We start from the raw sequence: 13892 nt of genomic DNA on the forward strand, positions 1-13892 counted from the left end.
CATTAAGAGTGAAAATAGAAGACTGACTCTGACTACACTTTCTTTTAGTCTTTTCATGCACCTTATTACATGTCCCCTGCAACTGTGACAGAAGAACAGCTTCATAGCGAGCTTTCTCCCTGGCTGCAGTCCTGGACCTCACAGCAAATCCCAGTATCCCCAAAGACAGCCCTCTCCTCTGCTTACAGTGGGAAAAACAGGACTGGTAGGAACAGGCTATGGGGAAAACTGCTCTTCTAGAGAAAAGCTTCCTAATTCCATTATGATTTTCATCATTTTTCTGTTTTAAAATGTCCAAACAATAAACTCATAAAAATACATAATGAAAATAGTCAGACCATTAACTAAAGTTAAATGTAATGCCATTATAATAAAACTCGCAGGTACTCCTGTAATCAGCAAAGAAACACAATTCTGATTAAACTAGGAAGAAGGGATCCTTTGAAATCTTTTACTCCTGTTTCCAAATATGTAGAAAATGTGAGTTTAATGTAGCAAAATATGTTTCTTTATGTCATTATTTTCCTGAACTGGATGCTGTGACAGCAGTCTGCATTTCATAAGGCAAGGCTTCCAACTAGCAAAATCTATTCTCAACAGGAAATATGCTCCACTTAGTCCAAATGTTCTGAGGACATCAAACATATTTGTATAAACATGCTGTATCATAATTGAGAGGGTTGCTAGTGCTTGGGATTTAGACAGCACTTTACAGCTTCAGGTGCTGTACAAACATTTAACTTATTTATTAATTTTCTAACCAGGGACATAACCTAGATTTAGTTAGAAGAAAGCTGTGGATGAGAGGAGGTTGGGTAAACAGGTTTATCATATTTACATAGAAGACCATATAGAGTCCTCTTAGAGGTGCTTCCTCACCAAAACAAAAAGGTAAAACATCTCAAAAGCTTTTAATCCCTGATGGGGAAACTAATGAGCAGCCCTGTGAAGGCCAGCTCAGACCACCAGGCTGAGGGTTTCAGAGGTATTTTTCACTGGTCTCCCCATGTCCTCCCAAAAAAGAAAAGATGATTTCCAATTGGATTCAGTGGAATATCAATGAATATTTTCAAAAACTTCTTCCTGTCACTCAGCTATGTCCATCCCTAGTCCATAAACTAGAGCACTGCAAACCAGCAGGCTCAGTACTCCTGCTCTGGCTTCTGGGGTTTATTACTACACTCAGGTATATTTTCAAAGGCTCAGGAGTTATGACCAAGATTTACAAAAATATGCAGATTTGTAGTTACTATTAGCTGCTTAAACATTAAGTGACATCGATAGCCTCAGTGCCCGTCTCCAGAACGGTTTTTGGTAAGAACCATTTACTTCACAGCTGGTTTTTGCCCAAATTATAAAATTGCTCTGAGTCCAACACAGTACAGCTAAAATCATCTGACCTCTATGGGTTTATGTTCTGACAACAGAGGAGAGTGAAACTCTCTCATCTGATATAGGAGTGTCTCTGCAACTTATTACTCTTTCATTGGCACATAGTAAATTGAGCTCTGGCAATAGCAATGCTACTGGGAAATAAAGATAATTAAGAAACATAAAGCATGCCACTCTTCTTGAACCCAGTTGGAATCTTGGTTTTCTGTGTCTCTCATTGTAGGATTATGAGCCTGGTTTTAAGTTTGTATTCTCATAATTTTACATAATTGACCATTTGCAATCTTTTATAATCTAAAATGTCTAATAACTATGCACAGAAAGTGAGCCCTTTCCATAGTATTTATAAATATTTCATATGAACTGGAGTTAATACAATTTATTTATAATGCATGGGCGTCTGCAGTGGGTTTATAAAAATAATGTGTGTTAACATGCAGTCATGATTTAATAATCAGAGATTAATTTCTAAAATACACACAAAGAGTGTCTGGTTCCAGTAATTGGCAACGGGATCAAGAGGTGCAGATATTGACAGATGACTGAGCTATGGGTAACATACCATACAGGGAGAGCAAGGATGGCATTAACACAAACGTCACCCTATTCATCCCTTAATAATTTCAGTATCCACCAGGACAAAACTAGAAATGCTTCTTCAGAAATGCCCAAGATTAATTCCATACTGCAGCTAACAACCATTGTGGCAGAGGATGAGATCACATGTATTATGTAACCACAGTGCAATAAGACCATCCAAGGATTCCCACCTGCTCAGGAAGCCAAGAAGCCATAAAGCTACATGAGCCACTAACCATCTATTAACTAAATGATTCAAACCTGTTAAAAGGGAAGGAGACTTCTCTATCTGCTCCACAGTGAATGCATCTCTCACCTGATACACTGAGGTTGCTGAAGCAATTTCCACACCACTTTGGGGATCTGCACAGCAGATGGGAGTGAAGGAGCCTATCTGCAGGAGAAAATAGATGAAGTTATTGGCTTTACTGGAGAACACGCACAGAGCTGAAATGGACCTTCTCATTTTGATCTGTGGTGAATAAAAGGGTGCAGAAATAAGCAAGCAGATGCAATTGATGGTGATGATAAGACCACAGCTGCAATGAGACATACACACAGAAGTTATCATACAGAGCCCCAAGGCAAGAAAATAGACTTTCCATGCTAATGTCATTTTTGACACACAACTCAATTTATTTCCCAAACTCTTTTAGCAGCTTGTATATGAAAGATAATTGTTTCTGCTGCTAGATGTTCATTTCTTCATTTGGGGGAGGGAAGAGGACTTTAAGACACACAATAAACCTTTGAGACCTCCACTGTAGTCATGCACATGCTTCCTGCCTGCAGTTTCAGTTGCACAATGTTTATTATTGGTTATGAAACTGATCACACTTTCTATAATGATCCAGTGACAAAATTACTCTAGATATATTTCTTCACTTTTTTTTCACTACTCAGCATCAGTAAAGTGTGAAATGTGTTTGAAAACAATATTTCTTATGGCTTTCTTTTAAAATATATTTCAGGGGTTTTGTGTCACAAAATGCTTATCTTTTAAACTCTCAGACTGTCAGGCTGAGCAAAATAGGGCCTTAAAACAAAATTTAAAACCAATCAAACAAAAAAACCAACAAAAACTAGTTCAGATCCCTATTTTAAATGCAATTTTAAAATAAGAATCTGAATGGAGTAAGCAGCTCTTTTAGGGCATTTGGGACAAGTTTCTCAGAAGTAAATGAGTGTTCAGGCAACAACTTATTACATGACATGACTTTAAATATTTCAATTTCCTATTGTAAAAAACTTGGTATTATCTGTTTAGTAAGATAACCTACATATTAATTTACAAGCGAATGCAATTACAAAGACAAAAGAACCCTTAAGAACGAATATGAAATTATTCCCCTAAGTAAAGTTACTTACAAGCTTTAGCACCTGCAGTTATAACTTGCGTTGCCTCAGCTCTCCTAAGAGCATTTATTTAGCACACCCTTCCTGCTGATTTCCTGCCCCATTTTGCCTGCTGGGGGTGCCCATTATGGAACGTTTCAGCAGGGCCCTGCAGACTCCAATCAGAGCAGCACATTTATATTTCCTGTAAAAATATTGCTTAGCTCCATGCCACTGAATATATACAAATATAATATATTATGACACTCTACAAAAAATACATTTTTTAAAAGTTGCAATATATACTAGTTGAGCACACAGTGTTTCTCACTTTGGATATAATTTGTGATTTCAGGCATGAGGTGAAGCATATGAAAAATGAGAACACGTATTTTAGTTTATGTTTTTGCCTAAGTCAGAAGGCAAAATACTTACATGGCCAATACTTAAAGTGACAGCTGTAGCTGATATTGATGGGCAGGACTGCAAGCTGGTGGCAGATTCCCCAGTGGGACAGATGCTAATATCAAACCATGCTCTCCCAGCTCTCAGTCCCTGAGAACCTAGCCCCAGACCTGCAAACAAAGCTGCTGAAATCAAAGAGCTGGAGAGGGTAGAGGGTACAAAGGACACCTGGCAGGCAACTTTGAAAGAGCCAAATCTGAACCCTGTACCGGCTGAAAGCAGTTGTAGCTTTACCATCAACTACAATATGGAAGCTAGATGCGTCCTCTTGGCATTTAACTTCTGATTTGGGGAACTTTTCTTTCTTTCAATCCTTTTTATGTGTTTGTGAATCATTCTGAAAAATATTAATTCTGTTAAAATATTTGCTTTCAGAGATCCTTTGTACTTTCTCTTTTATCAGCAGACCACATCCATTTCCCACCTTCCCTCTCTTAAAAAACCCTAGGTTCTGCTTAATCCAGTTTTGCTTTTTTGAAATTACTTGTCTACTGTTCACAGTTCTTTTTAAGCTCTATTTTAAAAGTGAAACCTCCAGGTTCACATCTTTTTCTCTGTGAACATGCCTTTTTTTGAGCATAATACAGTGAGTTCCCATCCTCTCAGGTCTTGAAATCAGTCCTTGGATCCCTCAAAATGTCCAAACTCAGAGGAGGGGAGGGCATGTGCTATGTTTAATAAAATGTCTTTTCAGAGCATCCAGGAAATGAGGAGAAGACTAGGAAAAGGAAAGCTTACCCTCAGGAACTTTACTTTTAAAAGCCCTGGAGAAACAGACCTCTGAGAACAAACACAAGAAGTCTACAGAGATGCACTGCACTGTGGCCTGAGCTCACAAGCCTGGCACGGGTCTGGTCTCCTCCTGCTCTTCCTCATGCCAGTGGCCAAACTCACGCAGTCATTGCTCAAAGGCTTCTCGGCTCCACTGCTCATTCCTGCAAGGAATGACATCCCTGTCCTGGGCTGGCAGCCCGGACTGCTCTCCCTCCCTCCCTCTGCAGCCACAGATGCTGGTGGCCCAGGACAGCCCAGCAGCTGCCAGCCTGCTGTCACACACAGCACACACCGCCCTGCAGAACTGGTGCATCCCAACAGTATCATTTCCCCTGGGACAAACACTTGCCCTCCTGCTCATTTTTTCTCCCTCCTCAGGTGGAAACCCTACCAATGCATGGAAGGCAGAGCTTCCCAAGATGTCTGAGCATCTGCAGCAGTCTGGGTAATCAGCATACCCTACTCAGGTAAACCTTTTAGCACAAGAGAATACAATCATAATGATGTATATGAGAATAAATTTGTAAATATTACTGATCAAACTTCAGATCAATAGATGTTTTACATACCAGAGTAAACATATAAACTTCACTGCCAACTTAAGCTTTTAATCATTTTATTCATTTATGGATTCATTCATCTTTCTATAATCTGATGTATTGGTCTGGTTCTCCAACATAAAAACCATTATTGCAGCAAATGTTGCCATTTTAATTTGTAACCAGTGTCCCTGAATTTTTCCTGAATTAATTGGACAGTCTTGAACATTAAATATAGTAATAAATGTCTTGCAATGCAGGTGAAATTTAAATTTAAAATATAAATAAATGGTGTTGGCTATAGGAATGTGAACATCCTGATATTTATGTTTAGTGAGTACACAAGTCTGCTAGAGAAAGAAAGTAACTAACATCATCTTGGCCCTGACACCCTCCCTACAGTACTGCAAGGCTGACGGAATTGTACATCTGTGTGAAAAAGAGGACAAGGAAGCAAAGCTAGGATTCCTCTCAGTTTGGAAGAGCCATCCTGCAGAGGCAGCACCCAGGGGCTCTCTCCCCTGGAGCCCATCCCTATGCCATAAGGCTCCCCAGTGGGTTCTCATTAACTCGAACCTTAGAGGGATGATGAGTCCTTGCCTATCTAATCCCCTGGCCTGGGGAGCCAAGGGGAGCTTCCTCAGCCAGCACCTACTTTTCTGTGTCTGAAGCACCACAGGTGAAATTCCAGCTCTGGTATGCACCAGTCAGACTCCTTTTTTGGCAGAAGAGCCAGCTGTATGCCAGAAAGACTTAGACATCTTCTGAAAAAAATTAAAGCACTCACATCATGCAAGACATTGCAAGGACACAGCAGTGTCACCATCTGTCATGAATTCACACGACAAATACTTCAAATCCAGAACAATGTATCTTGGCTTTTCCAAGTAAGTAGATGAACTATTGTTAGCATGGATTTGTAGTATAATATCTTGACTCGCCATAGGTTCCTCTGGAAAGTCAAGATATTCTTTTTGGAGTAAAAACCAAAACACTATTTTTTAAATGTGCACACGAGCATAGAACCTGTAAAAAGAGACTAAATAGTAGAACACTTTTTAATTTTATTCCCTCACAAATACCATAGTAAATAAGATACCACTTTGAAAGGGTTTGTATAAGTTATACAGCTAAATTTTCACACATAAAGAAAAAAAAAAAACTGCTAATGGAAGTTCTTTCCAATATCCTTCTATATTGAGCATAAATATGAGTATCAGACACATAGATCATTAATTCCTACTGAAAAATACTGAAGGAAACTTCAGAAATAAAAGTACTAATCTCATCTATCAATTTGTGTAGAAAATCATACCTCCAGTGTTTTGAACTACAAAAATATCTGCACTATTGTTTACACATTTCTGATACTAATCATATTTCAATTTCCTAAAATCTGTTTTGATGTGTAGACCCTATGCCACAACCTAACAAAGCAATTGAACTTACCAGACTCTTAGCAAGAGATCCAGCTTTCCAATAAATGAAATGCCCTTCCCTAAAATCCCTTACAAGTAAGCTGTTACTTTGTAGCTGCAGAAATCTGGTGATTACAAAAGGCTCTTAAAGTTGCTATTTTGCAGTAATACAGCAACACGACCATTTTCGTAGCAAATTCAATCAAACACTTAACATTTATATCATTGGAAATTCGAAAACATAATTAGTGATCTATCCAGTTACCTATAACAGTTGGATAGTGCTGCCCTTCACTGGTTCATAATGGTATACCACAAATCAAAACTAATGGCTACCTGACAAATCTGGGGCTCGGCCGTGTGAAAGCAGAGTTTTCCCTACTCCTCCCTCCAGGATCTCCACATTTTTACCAAATGAACACCCAAAACTGCCTCTTCACAATCCAAGTTTTCAAGTAAGAAATGCTTTTATATACTTATTTATGCCTTTCACTGAGAGGGATAAGATAGTTGCCTATACCATCCCTGCCCACTGTTCTTGTGTTTTATCCCATGTCAGAGCACTACTGTAATCCCCTCCTCAGTGTTAAATTGTGCTTTTCCTCCATGAAAGAAATCAATCAATAACAGAATAAAGAAAAATTTTGCTGGAAGATTTCTATTTAATATTAAAATATTGGACAGATTAAAAGTGTTACTAAATAATGTCTGTACTTGAGTAGGAACAGGTGGGGTCAGGTAAATAACCAGCAGTTCTCAACATGTGCATTTTTCCCTGCTGAAGGAACAGAATATAGCTGGTTCAGCAAATGTCATAGTCACTGTGTCCAAACATTAACTTTCATCTGGGAATTGAATTTAGATTAGTTGGTTGTTTCAGCTAGTTGTCATATACATACTCAGACCTATGTGTCTTTTAAAAAGCAATTCTTCCAAAGGAAATACATCTAGGATAGTATTAACAGCTAGAAGGTATCTGATGACAGATGATGAATGACTGCTAATTACTGTATGTATTGTATGCAGCGAGTCCAACCTTAGATGCATAACTGAGATGAGAGCAGTGCTCAGTTCTGTACACAAACATAAGCAGTAGTCCCTGACTCAAAGTCCTGACTCAAAGTCCCTGACAAGTTTGTCTGCTCAAAAAAAGCCCAAGTAAAAGAAATATTTTCAAAATACAAAATCAAAAGATAGAACCTCCATTTCAAAAGCAGGCTCAATATTTTTTGACAAACAATCTATTCCTATTTATAATACATTGTGTTTACCCTTATGTTTGAAAAATGGCTGAAGCTTGCATTGGTGCTGGCCATTTCTAGAGAACATTTCATTTTTAAAAGCCTTTTTGGAAGTGCAAAAAAACCTTGCTATGCACATTTTGGATCAATTGTATTGACAGCTATACCCTACGATCACCCATGCGGGTAAGTAGGCTCCCCCAGAATTCGGTAACGTGAGCCTCCGTGAAGATCTATGTGACTGTGTTTCCAAAAGGGTTTCCAGAAAAAGTGCCCAAACAGAAGGTGAACTGAGCAGAGAGAAATTCGGAAAACAGGGAATTTTAAAAACTTTCCTCCAAAGCACCTCGGACAACACTATTTAGTGAGTTTGTTGCTGTAAAGATGGCTGAGTCATCCCAGCCCAGTTACTCCGCACTCATCCTTCTTAAGGCACCTTGTTTTCATTTGATTAATAAGTATTGGCTCATTAATAGCAACTGGACTTTTATGATCTTTGTCTTCTACAGAATGCATAATGATAGCATGAAAATGTTTCAGATAAATCTCTTTCTTCTCTTATTTCACAGTGGAATATTAAGTTTTACTTTTTCTAGAAGGTTTGATAAATTTCTGAGGACCCTTATGTCACCTCCACTACTAACCACAATCAATGAACTGTCAACAGAGACAAGAGTCAATGGTTGGAATAGCATAAATAAAAACAAAACAAATACATAAATAAAAAATCTTTACAAAGCAGCCTAATAGAACATCTCAAGTTTTGTTAAGCCTTTGGTGCTAGCGCATCAGTACCTTTCCCAAAAAGTCACCTCAGCTTACTCTGGAAATACAGTTATTTCCTCTGCAGGTTAGCAAACCGCGGTTCCACGTGGCTTCTCTGAAAATGAGACCAACTACATTGCACCTCGTAGCAGGAATCAGTGCTGAAGCACCACCTGATTTGTTAGCCAGGGTTCCTGAGCGCAGCCACAGCTGCAGCCAGCGGCTGCTGCCGGCTCTGCTCCCACCGCGGGGAAGAGCGGGCCCACCGCGGAACCGGGAGCGGCCGCACCCCGGCTGCCAGCTGGGACAGCATACAACCCAAGGCTTTGTCAGGAGGCTTCTCAGCTACTGCTGGTTTCTAGGAAGTGATGAAACCTAAAAATACTGGACTCTGGAGGGAGGAATCAATAAGTGAGAGAAGGGTGTACCTCTATCTGCTACCCTGCACCGCTCCAGTATCTTGTTCTGCACAGCATCGAGCCATTCCCTGTCCAACTGCAGGAGTGACTTTGACCTCAAATAGGTAATTTCCTTCTTTTCTCTGCAGAAAAGGACTGATACTCTCACCTCGGATCTTCTCTCCATTGATTGGATTTTCTATTTTTCTGTCTGTATTTTGCTTAGCATACAGCTGCAAAGACTTTTCTATTAGCCATGTCCGTTTTTAAAATAATTATCAACTATTTTTCTTTTTTTAAAGTGTGAAGTATTTGTTAATTGCAAAGGAAAACATTTAATTTAGTGACATATCTGTTCACAAAACAAAAAACAGTGATTGAAAATAGAATGTATGCTGCCACTTTGTGAGAGTCATTTACAGCACAGAAAGACTACTTTGGCAGATACATTTATGCCTATACAAGATTAGACTTTACATTTACTATGTGCATGTGGTATATTATTAATTATTAACACCAAAAATAAATGTTTATGTTTGCAGAAAAACAAGCTGCTAAATTCTGAAAAAATATTGTTGAGGATTTATATATTGTGTCATGTATGTTATGTAAATGGGAACAGCAGAGATTCAGTATTTATTATTAGAACAAAACATTTTTCATTCTGCAAGTGGAAATCTAGGCTGTAATTTACATGCATCTCTGAATCAACAAGTACAATACCTAAGAACAACACTTCATATAAAAAATAACTTACTTTGCCCTCTCATGGAGGGCACATCTCATGGAAATTCCTTGCCTGCATTTCCTGGGGAACTGCATGGCAATTACAAACACACTACTCCCAGGAGACCTGAAATGGTCCATTTTCTACCCTAGACCTGAGGAAAGAGTAAATGGGGTCCCACAGGCTGCTAGCAGGAAACAGTCCCAGGCAAATGAAAAACACTGCTGATGAGGTATTCTTTCTCCCAGATTTAATACCTACCCTATTTCAAAATTTCAGACCCAAACGTCCTGTTCAGAGAAGCTCTCAGCCCTGAAACATCATTGGGAAAGATCTCCTTACCCTCTAAGGAGAAAAAGTCATTATCAAGCTGTATGGAAATGGAGGCAGGGGTAGGATGACTCGCATATCTCTTGATGTAGTGCTCAGCAGTGTAACACCATACTCCCAGCTGGCTGCCCACATTCCCTTACTCTGGGGCGTGCCTCTGCAGAGGTACTCTCCATTGGGACCTCCCGGGCCTGCTACGCTGGGTCTGCTGGTGCAGAGTGCTGTGATGGAAGCTGTGCTCTAGACAATGCACCTGTAGCTGCCAGCATTTTTTGTTCTGTCCCCCAGCCCGCTCAGAGAAAACCTCTCACAAACTGTACTGCGATGGAGGTTCCAGAGCAAGGGGTGACATTTTTTCAGTAGCCTCCCTGTCCCCTGCTCTTGAGCTACGCTGAAGCTCAAACAGTGTCAAAACTCCACATAGGGATGTCTGTGTATTCACTGCTTCACTGAACAGAGGTCAGGATTTGTCCCCTGCCTGGACAAATCATAGAATCTCAGGACTCCATGTCCTGAGCTGGTTTTAAGTTCCAATCCTCCTGAAATGGGCAGGGACACACCTTCCACTAGAACAGGCTGCTCAAAGCCTCCTTGAACACTTCCAGGAGGGGGCATCTGTCACTTCTTTGGGCCACCTGTTCCAGTGCCTCACCACCCTTGGAGTAAAGATTTCTTCTTAATACCTAATTTAAACTTATTCTCCTTTCAGTTTAAAGCCATTTCCCCTTTTCATATGACTATATACCCTTGCAAAAAATCTCTCTTCAGCTCTCTTGCTGTTGGTCTTCTTCGGGTACTGGAAGGTGCTATAGGGTCTCTCCAGAGCATTCTCTCCTCCAGGTTGAACAAGTCCAACTCTAATGTAGAAACCTTTTGATTTTATCATTTATCTAAATACAATTTTCCAATCATTCTGCTGTAAGCACTAGAGGTACTAAAGATGGAAGCCCAGAACAACACTCAAATTCTAGACAGTCGATTTTACAGAAGGTTAAACTGCTGTGGGCAAAGTAGCAATAAAGGGGACAGACAAGCTCTGCCTCTGGGAGAATTTGCTGTTTCTTGCAATTTCTACCCCTGTCTCAGCTCAGCAGTGGGAGGCAGGGGCAAATTAGCACTACTCCTGCTCTTATCTCCCACGTCTCTTGCCTGCTGCTCTGCAAAAACTCCTTCAGCTGGTGACAAAAGAGGTCAGAAATGTGTGTGCAGTGTGATGGAGGATCAGAGCAGCCCATGGAGCAGGTAGTGGCTCTGCAGAGCAGAGATGCACTCAAGCCCCGAGCTGCTCTCTGCACAGCAGGACCCTCCCTGCCACCACCCAGCCCCAGCACGCCCTGCCTCTTCCTCTCTGTCCTGCCGGGGCACCGGCCCCACCATGAGCAGCCTCTCTGTTTTGAGGCCAGGCCCCAGCTGCTGCACCACATCACACCTGCATTTTTCACTGCAGCCCTCAGCCACCACCATGCTGAAAACACTGAGCTTCAGGCAGGGAAGCTCCCTGTGTCTCTGGGTACATTTCCAGGGACAGCTGCTACTTCAGGCAAAGCCAGGTACGCTGCTACTGCCCATCGCAGCAGTACTCTGCTGTGGGGAAAGGCACTAAGAAAATAATTCTGCTGTATCATTAGAGGTCAACTTGGACTACAGCAAGTAATAAAAGATTCATAATGGCACATGAGGGGATGCACTAAATAGCCAAACCACAGCTTGAAAACATGCAAAGCTTGTTTAGATTTAGGACTTGGTTTAAAACTTGCAGTTCAGCTGGTGTTTCACAGAAAAGTTTGCAATCAGCGATATCACTTCTGTACCAGCAATTTATGCTGCTTCTAGTATAAATCATGCCTTGTAGCAAGGAGTGTCCTAATAGGCATAGGTGCTCCCATGTTCAGGCCAGTAATCAAAAATTAATCCTCTTCCCCTGATTCTGTTACTTAGAAGACATAAGAAATACTGCTGGAAGCACTTTCAAGATAACACTTTCCCAGTGTTGTGACTTTCCATCCTTTGGTATTTATCAACTGGCTAATTCTTCATTTTAGTCAATTTCCAATCCTGGAAGGCAGGCAGTGGGACCTGCAGTGTTTTTAAATACTCCTTTCAAACTTTGGTTAATCTCATCTTCTGTCTACATATCAAATCTGCTTTAGGAATCCTGCTAAAGTCCAGGCTCAAGGTGCTGTGATAGCGAGTTGCCCAGTCCATTTACATGTGAACAATCATTACTCACTACTAAAAGAGCTGTCAGAAATTTAATATAGGTATTGGCACAGTATTTTCAGTTTGGTTATAAAAGCACTGTCCCTTCTCCCTTTAACTCCAGCTTATGACTCTAAAAAGCACAAAAACAACACAGATAAATCCCTAGCTGCTGAATTCCATCTGCTTTTCTATCCTTTCAACAGCCTTTGTCAAAGAATTTAAATCAGATCCCTTTTTCCTCGTGAGCTTAAAATTTGGCTCTAAAGTTTGGCCACATCCTCAGACTAGCGTTGATTTTTGGCCATCATGTTTACCAGTAAGGCTCATCTAATCTCATACTTGGTGACACTGCTCTCAAACCAGCTGCTTTAACTTTGATGCAGAGGCCAATACCATTAGCATGAAGAAGTTAATGATGTTTGACGTATCAGATTACTCAGTCCTGCCTTTAATCTTTGTGGCCAGCCAGTCCCACCAGGCAAATAATGGTCTCAGGAGAGAGGCCAAAGACTGCACAGAGGAGAGAAGACTTCCACACATCCCTGAAGGTGAAATTTAGGGGATGTGACCGGAGCACCACAAGGTGCAGAGCTCTGCTCTCCAAGTACACCACTGCCAGTGGCACTGCTGTGACATGAAGAGCTACACTCTCTGCACATGGAAAGAAGGCATCCTCTCCCAATTCACCTCTAAAGCAAGAGAACACCCCTCCAGCACTCCCAAACCACTCCCCTCGCAGCACCTGCAAGCAGCCAGTCCAGCCTGGCCCAGAGACAGACAATGCCACCACACTTGAGTGCCACGAGGCAGAGGAACCCCACAGCTGTCACAGGCAGCAGGGCTGATCCATCTGCATGTGCCGCTGCAGGCACTTGGCTCAGTGTGTACAGTCTCCTGCACTTTGCTGTACAGCCCATCTGTCTAGTAATTAGGAAAACAACCCTTCTCTTCCAACTGCAGTGAAACTCTGCCCCTCTTCTTTACAGAAGGCCCTATGGAGCCTCGATGCCTGACATGCTTCCAGTTCAAGTGGGAAGAAAAAAATTACTGATTTCCATCTTCTATCCTTTTGTACCACCTCAGGGACCAGGAGGCTGCAAACAAAGCAAGAACTGCTTTTGGGGATTGAAAATCCCTGAAGCTGGTTTTTCCCACCCCTTTGATCATTTCCCACACAAAGAACTTTTCCATGCATTGGTACCTGCACTAACACGGCAGCCACAGAGATTCCAGAGAATGAATGGAAAGGCCAAAACAACACCACGGCCCACACGGGAAAACAAAAGCTGGGAGGAACTAGGAGTCATCTTTTTTACTTTGCTGGGTTACCTGGCTTAGGGGAAAGAAGAAAACTGTCCTTCCTAATGGCTCCTGCCAGTTATTTCCACAACCTACCAAATTCCATGGCTCAAATAGAGAACAAATTTCTTACTCTTCCGGAAATCCTCTCCCTCATTTCATCTGGTTACCTACTGGCATTGCAAAGCGCCAAATTTTGTCAACAAAATACAACGGCACTGTTGCCTACATAAATACATTTAACACCTCTTAACATGCAAAACACGCAAACAAACGATAAACGCAGCTTCTGAGCGTTCACAATGCAGCCAGTGTCCCACTGCCCAGCGCTGGCAGCTGCAGTCGGTCAAATTCAGTAACCAGGTGGTTGCCAGGAGTAAGCACAATTCCTGCACGGGACTTGCCAGTCATTAGTTTTAGATACTGTT

This window comes from Prinia subflava, chromosome 10 (genome assembly GCF_021018805.1).
Source record: "Prinia subflava isolate CZ2003 ecotype Zambia chromosome 10, Cam_Psub_1.2, whole genome shotgun sequence".
Taxonomy (NCBI): Eukaryota; Metazoa; Chordata; class Aves; order Passeriformes; family Cisticolidae; genus Prinia; species Prinia subflava.